This window comes from Kogia breviceps, chromosome X, assembly GCF_026419965.1.
Source record: "Kogia breviceps isolate mKogBre1 chromosome X, mKogBre1 haplotype 1, whole genome shotgun sequence".
In the NCBI taxonomy this organism is placed as follows: domain Eukaryota; kingdom Metazoa; phylum Chordata; class Mammalia; order Artiodactyla; family Physeteridae; genus Kogia; species Kogia breviceps.
Window position 1 is genome coordinate 77,479,634 of NC_081330.1, and position 11,028 is coordinate 77,490,661.

Here is an 11,028-nt window from a genome sequence, read left to right on the forward strand (position 1 = left end):
TACCATTCCCTCTACATGGCGTGATTTTTCCCCAGACATCATGGCTCACCTCCTCACTTCTTTCAGGTCTCTGCTTAAATATCACCTTCTCAGGCAGGCCTTCGCCAACCATCCTTTCTAAAACAGGAGTGCTCCTCTGGTCACATTCTATCCTCTTTCTCTACTCTATTTTTTTATTGTAGTCATTGCTACCTGACATTGTGTTATATGTCTATGTATTTTCTGTCTCCCTCCACCATTAACAGACTATAATCTTTATGAGAGCAGAGGCTTTATCTGATTTGTTCAGTGCTATGGCTCCAGCACCCAGAACAGTACCTGGAACAAAGTAGTTCCTCAATAAATATTTGTTGATTAAATTTGTTGAGTGACTGAATCAGTGATATCTTTGCTAATGATGGCTAGATTATCCTTATTAGAAGTACATATGGTACCAAGGGGAAGTTTTCATTAAGTCCACTGAAGAGATATGTTAAAGAAGGAAACAAAAGAGATAGAGGTTGCCTCAGTATACCCTAGTGAGTCTTTAACAGATTCAACATAGAATTCCTATCTCCTGAAATACACACCAGCATTTGCCACAGAGGTTTATCATTGCAGAGGGTTTTTGAGGGACTTCTTTTTGGGGCACCAAAGCTGACTTCCAGAAGTTTAATTAAACTTGATGAGATGTTATGAGCTTTGCATTTTTGTTCACAGAAGCTGTTAAAACACTGAAATTTCAAACACATCTTGGTTAACCAACAACCAAATTTTGGCAGCTGAGAACATAAAGAATACAAATTGACCCTGCATTTGTCCACCAGCTCTTTTGCAGTTAACAGAAATAACTCTTGCATTATTCAAGACATGAAAGTATCTGTCACAGAAATGATATCACTTTAAACAGGAAAACTTGTTTCTTAATGAGAATGGCAAGGATGATTCTTGATGCTAATAAGTTACATGATGAAACAAAAATACCATGGGTGACTCCTGGGTCTGCAAGAGAATCTGAGAGCCAGGAAACTCAGCACTCTTGGGGGCACTGGCCTCAGGACAGAGGCCAAAGAGGCACCAAGAGGGAAGACCGGCAGCTGGATCATCCCCTGGACACATGCAATGGTCTTGGGCTTGCATCTTTTTTTATTTTTTTAACATCATTATTGGAGTATAATTGCTTTACAATGGTGTGTTAGTTTCTGCTTTATAACAAAGTGAATCAGTTATACATATACATATGTTCCCATATATCTTCCCTCTGTCATCTTCCTCCCTCCCACCCTCCATATCCCATCCATCTACGTGGTCAAAAACCACCTAGCTGGTCTCCCTGTGCTATGCGTTTACTTCCCACTAACAATATATTATACTTTTGGTAGTGTATATATCTCCATGCCACTCTCTCACTTTGTCACAGTTTACCCTTCCCCCTCCCCATATCCTCAAGTCCAGGCTCCAGTAGGTCTGTGTCTTCATTACCATCTTACCCCTAGGATCTTCATGACCATTTTTTGTTTTTACCTTATATTCCATATATATGTGTTAGAATATGGTATTTGTTTTTCTCTTTCTGACTTACTTCACTCTGTATGACAGACTATACGTCCATCCACCTGACTACAAATATCTCAATTATATTTCTTTTTATGGCTGAGTATTATTCCATTGTATATATGTGCCACATCTTCTTTATCCATTCATTTGTTGATGGACACTTAGGTTGCTTCCATGTCCTGACTATTGTAAATAAAGTTGCAATGAACATTTTGGTACATGACACTTTTTGAATTATGTTTTTCTCAGTGTATATGCCCAGTAGTGGGATTGCTGGGTCATATGGTAGTTATATTTTTAGCTTTTAAGGACCCTCCATACTGTTCCCCATAGTGGCTGTATCAATTTAAATTCCAACCAACACTGCAAGTGTTCCCTTTTCTCCACACCCTCTCCAGCATTTATAGTTTCTAGATTTTCTGATGATGGCCATTCTGACCAGTGTGAGATGATATCTCATTGTAGTTTTGATTTGCATTTCTCTAATGATTAATGATATTGAGCATTCTTTCATGTGTTTATTGGCATTCTATATATCTCCTTTGGAGAAACGTCTATTTAGCTCTTATGCCCATTTTTTAATTGGGTTGTTTGGTTTTTTGTTATTGACCTGCATGAGCTGCTTGTAAATATTGGAGATTAATCCTTTGTCAGTTGCTTCATTTGCAACTATTTTCTCCCATTCTGAGTTTGCCTTTTGGGCTTGTTTATTATGGTTTCCTTTGCCTTGCAAAAGCTTTTAATTTTCATTAGATCCCATTTGTTTATTTTTGTTTTTATTTCCATTTCTCTTGGAGCTGGGTCAAAAAGGATCTTGCTGTGATTGATGTCATAGAGTGTTCTGCCTATGTTTTCCTCTAAGAGTTTGATAATGTCTGGCCTTACATGTAGGACTTTAACCCATTTTCAGTTTATTTTTGTGTATGGTGTTAGGGAGTGTTATAGTTTCATACTTTTAAATGTCCCTGTCTGATTTTCCCAGCACCAAATATTGAAGAGGCTGTCTTTTCTCCACTGTATATTCCTGCCCCCTTTATCAAAGATATGGTGACCATATGTGCGTGGGTTTATCTCTGGGTTTTCTATCCTTTTCCATTGACCTTTATTTCTGTTTTTGTGCCAGTACCATACTGTCTTGATTACTGTGACCTTGTAGTATAGTCTGAAGTCAGGGAGCCTGATTCCTTCAGCTCCAATTTTCGTTCTCAAGATTGCTTTGGCTATTCGGGGTCTTTAGTTTTTCCATACAAATTGTGAAAATTTTTGTTCTAATTCTGTGAAAAATGCCAGTGGTAATTTGATAGGGATTGCATTGAATCTGTAGATTGCTTTGGGTAGTAGAGTCATTTTCACAATGTTGATTCTTCCAATCCAAGAACATGGTATATCTCTCCATCTTTTTGTATCATCTTTAATTTGTTTCATCAGTGTCTTATAATTTTCTGCATACAGGTGTTTTGTCTCCTTAGGTAGGTTTATTCCTGGATATTTTATTCTTTTTGTTGCAATGGTAAATGGGAGTGTTTTCTTAATTTCACTTTCAGGGTTTTCATCATTAGTGTATAGGAGTGCCAGAAATTTCTGTGCCTTACTTTTGTATCCTGCTATTTTACCAAATTCATTGATTAGCTCTAGTACTTTTCTGGTAGCATCTTTAGGATTCTCTGTGTAGAGTATCATGTCATCTGAAAACAGTGGCAGCTTTACTTCTTCTTTTCCAATTTGGATTCCTTTTATTTCTTTTTCTTCTCTGATTGCTGTGGCTAAAACTTCCAAAACTATGTTGAATAACAGTGGTAAGAGTGGGCAACCTTGTCTTATTCCTGATCTTAGTGGAAATGATGTCAGGTTTTCACCATTGAGGATGATGTTGGCTTTGTGTTTGTCATATATGGCCTTTATTATGTTGAGGAAATTTCCCTCTATGCCTACTTTCTGCAGGGTTTTTTATCATAAATTGGTGTTGAATTTTTTGAAAGTTTCTCTCCATCTCTTGAGATAATCATATGGTTTTTCTCCTTCAATTTGTTACTAGGGTGTATCACGTTGATTGATTTGCATATATTGAAGAATCCTTGCATTCCTGGAATAAACCTCCTTGATCATGGTGTATGATCATTTTAATGTGCTGTTGCATTCTGTATGCTAGTATTTGTTGAGGATTTTTCCATCTATGTTCATCAGTGATATTGTCATCTTTGTGTGGTTTTGGTATCAGGGTGATGGTGGCCTCATAGAATGAGTTTGGGAGTGTTCCTCTCTGCTATATTTTGGAAGAATTTGAAAAGGATAGGTGTTAGCTCTTCTCTAAATGTTTGATAGAATTCGCCTGTGTAAGCCATCTGGTCCTGGGCTTTTGTTTGCTGGAAGATTTTAAATCACAGTTTCAATTTCAGTGCTTGTTATTGGTCTGATTATAATTTCTATTTCTTCCTGGTTCAGTCTCGGCAGGTTGTGCGTTTCTAAGAATTTGTCCATTTTTTCCAGGTGGTCCATTTTATTGGCATAGATTTGCTTGTAGTAATTTCTCAGGATACTTTGTATTTCTACACTGTCAGTTGTTACTTCTCCTTCTTCGTTTCTAATGATATTAATTTGAGTCTTCTCCTTTTTTTTCTTGATTAGTCTGGCTAATGGTTTATCGATCTTGTTAATCTTCTCAAAGAACCACCTTTTAATTTTACTGATCTTTGCTATTGTTTCCTTCATTTCCTTATCATTTATTTCTGATCTGATATTTATTATTTCTTTCCTTCTGCTGAATTTGTGGGTTCTTTGTTTGTTTTTCTTTCTCTAATTTCTTTAGGTGCAAGATGAGGTTGTTTATTCGAGATGCTTCCTGTTTCTTTAAGTAGGTTTGTATTGCTATGAACTTCCCTCTTAGAACTGCATTCGCTACATCCCATAGGTTTTGGGTCTTTGTATCTCCATTGTCATATGTTTCCAGGTATTCCTTGATTGTCTTTTTGAATTCTTCAGTGATCACTTGGTTATTAAATACTGTGTTGTTTAGCCTCCATGCATTTGTATTTTTTACAGATCTTTTCCTGTAATTGATATATAGTGTCATAGTACTGTGGTTGGAAAAGATACTTGATAGGATTTCAATTTTCTTTCATTTACCAAGGCTTGATTTGTGACCCAATATATGATCTATCCTGGAGAATGTTCCATGAGCACTTGAGAAAAATGTGTATTGTTTTGGTTTTGGATGGAATGTCCTATAGATATCAATTAAATCCATCTTATTTAATGTATTTAAAGATTGTGTTTCCTTTTTATTTTCATTTTGGATGATCTGTCCATAGATGAAAGTGGGGTGTTATAGTCCCCTACTATGAATGTAGTACTGTCGATTTCCCCTTTTAGGGCTGTTAGTATTTGCCTTATGTATTGAGGTGCGCCTATGTTGGGTGCATAAATATTTACAATTGTTATATCTTCTTCTTGAATTGATCCCTTGATCATTATGTAGTGTCCTTCTTTGTCTCTTTTAATAGTCTTTATTTTAAAGTCTATTTTGTCTGATATGAGAATTGCTACTCCAGCTTTCTTCTGATTTCTATTTGCATGGAATATCTTTTTCTATCCCTTCACTTTCAATCTGTATGTGTCCGTAGGTCTCAAAGGGGTCTCTTGTAGACAGCATATATATGGGTCTCATTTTTGTATCCATTCAGCCAGTCTGTGTCTTTTGGTGGGAGCATTTAATCCATTTACATCTAAGGTAATTACTGATATGTATGTTCCTATTCCCATTTTCTTAATTGTTTTGGATTTGTTATTGTAGGTCTTTTCCTTCTCCTGTGTTTCTTGCCTAGAGAAGTTCGTTTAGCATTAGTTGTTAAGCTGATTTGGTGGTGCTGAACTCTCTCACCTTTTTCTTGCCTTTAAAGGTTTTAATTTCTCCGTAAAATCTGAATGAGATCCTTGCCAGGTAGAGTAATCTTGGTTGTCGGTTTTTCCCTTCATCACTTTCAATATGTCCTGCCACTCCCTTCTGACTTGCAGAATTTCTGCTGAAAGATCAGCTGTTAACCTTAAGGGGATTCCCTTGTGTGTTGTTTGTTGTTTTTCCCTTGCTGCTTTTAATATTGTTTTTCTGTATTCAATTTTTGATAGTTTGATTAATATGTGTATTGGTGTGTTTCTCCTTGGATTTATCCTGTATGGAACTCTCTGTGCTTCCTGGACTTCATTAGCTATTTCCTTTCCCATATTAGGGAAGTTTTCAACTATAATCTCTTCAAATATTTTCTCAGTCCCTTTCTTTTTCTCTTCTTCTTCTTCTGCGTCCCCTATATTTAGAATGTTGGTGCATTTAATGTTGTCGCAGAGGTCTCTGAGACTGTCCTCAGTTCCTTTCACTTATTTTTCTTTACTCTGCTCTGCAGTAGTTATTTCCACTATTTTATCCTCCAGGTCACTTATCCGTTCTTCTTCCTCAGTTATTCTTCTATTGATCCCTTCTATAGTATTTTTTAACATCTTCATTGGAGTATATTTGCTTTACAATGGTGTGTTAGTTTCTGCTTTACAATAAAGCAAAGCAGTTATACATATACATATGTTCCCATATCTCTTCCCTCTTGCATCTCCCTCCCTCCCACCCTCCCTATCCCACCCCTCTAGGTGGTCATAAACCACCTCGCTGATCTCCCTGTGCCATGCGGCTGCTTCCCACTAGCTATCCACCCTATGTTTGGTAGTGTATATATGTCCATGCCACTCCTCACTTCATCACAGCTTACCCTTCCCCCTCTCAATATCCTCAAGTCCATTCTGTAGTAGGTCTGTGTTTTTTTCCCATCCTACCCCTAGGCTCTTCATGACATTCTTTTTTTTCTTAGATTACATATATATCTGTTAGCATACTATATTTGTTTTTCTCCTTTTGACTTACTTCACACTGTATGACAGACTCCAGGTCCACCCACCTCACTACAAATAACTCAGTTTCGTTTCTTTTTATGGCTGAGTAATATTCCATTGTATATATGTGCCATATCTTCTTTATCCATTCATCTGTTGATGGACACTTAGGTTGCTTCCATGTCCTCGCTATTGTAAATAGAGTTGCAATGAACCTTTGGGTACATGATACTTTTTGAATTATGGTTTTCTCAGGGTATATGCCCAGTAGTGTGTTTGCTGGGTCATATAGTAGTTCTCTCTGTAGTTTTTTAAGGAACCTCCATACTGTTCTCCATAGTGGCTGTATCAATTTACATTCCCACCAACAGAGCAACAGAGTTCCCTTTTCTCCACACCCTCTCCAACATTTATTGTTTCTAGATTTTCTGATAATGGCCATTCTGACTGGTGTGAGATGATATCTCATTGCAGTTTTCATTTGCATTTCTCTAATGATTAATGATGTTGAGCATTCTTTTATGTGTATTTCAGCAGTCTGTATATCCTCTTTGGAGAAATGTCTATTTAGGTCTTCTGCCCGTTTTTGGATTGGGTTACTGGTTTTTTGTTATTGAGCTGCATGAGTTGCTTGTAAATTTGGGAGATTAATCCTTCGTCAGTTGCTTCATTTGTAACTGTTTTCTCCCATCTGAGGGTTGTCTTTTGGTCTTGTTTATGTTATCCTTTGATCTGCAAAAGCTTTCAACTTTCATTAGGTCCCATTTGTTTATTTTTGTTTTTATTTCCGTTTCTCTAGGAGGTCGGTCACAAAGGATCTTGCTGTGTTTTATGTCATAAAGTGTTCTGCCTATATTTTCTTCTAAGAGTTTGATAGTGTCTGGTCTTACATTTAGGTCTTTAACCCATTTTCAGTTTATTTTTGTGTATGGTGTTAAGGAGTGTTCTAATTTCATAATTTTATATATAACTGTCCACTTTTCCAAGCACCACTTATTGATAAGGCTGTATGTTCTCCACTGTATATTCCTGCCTCCTTTACCAAAGATAAGGCGACCATATGTGTGTGGGTTTATCTCTGGGCTTTCTATTCTGTTCCATTGATCTATATTTCTGTTTTTGTGCCAGTACCATACTGTCTTGATTACTGTAGCTTTTTAGTATATTCTTAAGTCAGGGAACCTGATTCCTCCAGCTCCATTTTTCCTTCTCAAGTATTTTTAGTTTCATTTATTATGTTGTTCTTCATTGCTTATTTCCCCTTTTGTTCTTCTACGTCCTCGTTAAATGTTTCTTGCATTTTCTCTCTTCTATTTCCAACATTTGGGATCAACTTTACTATCATTATTCTGAATTCTTTTTCAGATAGACTGCCTATTTCCTCTTCATTTGTTAGCTCTGGTAGGTTTTTACCTTCCTCCTTCATCTGTTGTGTGTTTTTCTGTTCTTATTTTGCTTATCTTACTGTGTTTGGGGTCTCCTTTTTGCAGGCTGCAGGTTCGTAGTTCCCATTGTTTTTAGTGTCTGTCCCCAGTGGCTAAGGTTCAGTAGGTTGTGTAGGCTTCCTGGTGGAGGGGACTTGTGCCTGTGCTCTGGTGGATGAGCCTGGATCTTGTCTTTCTGATGGGCAGGTGCACGTCTCATGTTGTGTTTTCCGGTGTCTGTGGCCTTACTATGATTTTAGGCTGCCTCTCTGCTAATGTGTGGGGTTGTGTTCCTGTCTTGCTAGGTGTTTGGCATAGGGTGTCCAGCATTGTAGCTTGCTGGTCGTTGAGTGAAGCTGTGTCTTATCATTGAGATGGAGATCTATGGGAGATATTTGCTATTTGCTATTATGTGGAGCTGGGAGATCTCTTGTCGACCAGTGTCCTGAACTTGGCTATCCCACCTCAGAGGCACTGCACTGACTCCTGGCTGGAGCACCAAGAGCCTTTCATCCACACCGCCACTTACAAAAAGAGGAAAAGGGGGAAAACTATTATATCTTACTCCCAAAGTCCACCTCCTCAGTTTAGGATGGTTCGTTGTCTCTTCATTCATTCCAAAGATGCAGGGTACATCAAGTTGATTGTGTAGATTTAATCTGCTGCTCCTGAGGCTGCTGGGAGGGATTTCCATTTCTCTTCCTTGTTCACACAGCTCCCAGTGTTCAGCTTTGGATTTGACTGTGCATCTTCGTATAGGTCGTCTGAAGGTGTCTGCTCTTTGCTCAGAGAGGACACGGTTAAGGGAGCAACTGATTCAGTGGCTCTGGCTCACTAAGGCCAGGAGGAGGGAGGGGTATGGCTGTGGGGCGAGCCTGCAGCCGCAGAGGGCAGCATGACATTGCAGCAGCCTGAGGCGCACTGTCCATTGTCCCAGGGAAGTTGTCCCTGAATCACGGGATGGTGGCAGTGGCAGTCTGGACAGGGTCCCAGGAGGGGTGATGTGGATATTGACCTGTGCTTGCAAACAGGCTTCTTGGTGGCGGCAGCAGCCTTAGCATCTCATGCCCGTTTCTGGGGTTTGCACTGAAAGCCATGGCTTGCACCCATCTCTGGAGCTCCTTTAAGCCACGCTCTTAATCCCCTCTCCTTGCACACCAGGAAGCAAATAGGGAAGAAAAAGTCTCTTGCCTCTTCAGCAGGTCCAGACTTTTTCCCAGACTCCCTCCTGGCTAGCCATGGTGCACTAACCCCTTCAGGCTGTGTTCACACTGCTAACCCCAGTCCTCTTCTTGCGATCTTGAGCCTCAGGTCACAGACCCTGCCCGCCCCAGCGAGTGAGCAGACAAGCCGCTCGGGCTGGTGAGTGCTGGTTGGCACCTATCCTCTGTGTGGGAATCTCTCCGTTTTGCCCTCCACACCCATTGCTATGCTCTCCTCCAAGGTTCCTAAGCTTCCCCCCTCTGCCACCCGCAGTCTCCACCCACAAAGGGGTTTCCTAGTGTGTGGAAACCTTTCCTCCTTCACAGCTCCCTCCCACTGGTGCAGGTCCCATCCCTATTCTTTTGTCTCTGTTTTTTTTTTTTTCTTTTGCCCTACCCAGGTACCTGGGGAGTTTCGTGCCTTTTTGGAGGTCTGAGGTCTTCTGCCAGCATTCAGTTGGTGTTCTATAGGAGCAGTTCCACATGTAGATGTATTTCTGATGTATCTGTGGGGAGGAAGTTGATCTCCGTGTCTTACTCTTCCTTCATCTTCTCTAACCACGCTTGTGTCTTGGGTGGGAGCTGTCTGTGTGTACTCTCTGTGCCCTTGCTCTCGCCCTGCCCCACCCCACCCCTCACCCACCCCCACCCCCCACGACCCTGGCCGGGGGCTGGAGCAGCCACTGGGTGCTGTGGCCCGAGCAAGCAGGGCCCGCCATGCCTCCTGCCACCAAGGAGTCATGGCCACCTGGTGGGTTCAGGCCTGAGGGAAAAATAAAAGAAACAAAAGTATCTCAAGATTAACCTTGTCTTGAATTATTTATCTAGTGACCTTCTTTTCAGCATCATCTCATCTATTCTCTTAAATCATCTCCCTTCTTTTCCCTCTAAACCTAGCATAAGGAGGATAGAAAGAACTGTCTGAAGTACAGAATTGGCTAAATATGAATAGGAATGGTTAAACAACTTATCTTGGGTCATACAGCATGCCAGTGGTAAGAATAAAATGACCACAGCAAGTTTCCAATTCACTATTACAAGGTTCTTCCTGTGCACTGCCACCCCACCTTCACCATGGTTATCCCCAGCATCCAGCAATAGAATAACCATCCATCAATCAGAAAGTCTTGAGAAGAGTAACAAAGATCACAGATGTTAGAGCCCAATGGCATGGGTTTGAATCCCAGTGCTGCCTCTTAAATGTAAGCATGAGCAAGTCACTTCTCCTCTTGTTCTTACATCTCTCATTAGTAACACAAGGATAATAATTGTTGTGAATGAGTGATGCATATCAAACAGAACACTTAGCACAGTAACTGTCTTATACATGCCATATTAATGTGAATAATAGTAATAATAATAATTTTCCTAATGGAGCATCCGCTATGTGCCTGATACCACACTATGGGGAAAGATATGAATAGAAGATGGCACATGAATTACTGTTGGATAAAGACACTATATACTTCCTGTTTCCTGTCTGCCAGAAGCCATCCAGCATTGCCAATTGTTGCCTGAGCAAAGCTCGGCGAGAAGTTATGGCATGAGGAAACAAAGCTCCTCTCCTTGTGGGTGGCGGAAAGCATCTCTTCTGATTCTAGGAAAATTCTTGCTAAAAATTGAGAGGGTTTAGGCCAAGAAGATGGAAGTATTATAAAGCAAATCCCCCTCAGTACGAGACCACAACAACCCCTGTAACCACAACAGTAGCTATACCCACTGTAAATAATTTACTTTGGAAAAAAGTCCCTTGGTCAGGCAACAAAGGAGTGTTTCAATTAAGGAGTAGAAGTTTAAAGGAAGAATTAGATGAGCTATGGCCCAAAGAAGGAATAAGGGATAAAGAAGGGAAGCAAATAGTGGGGTATTATGTACAGGATGCCCCCAAATGGTGGATTATGTGGTATGCCCCTTCTCCGGTATATTGGAGGAAAAAGAGAGAAGCGGAAGGAATTTACTGTTAATATTTTACGAATGAATTATGTGTAACTATG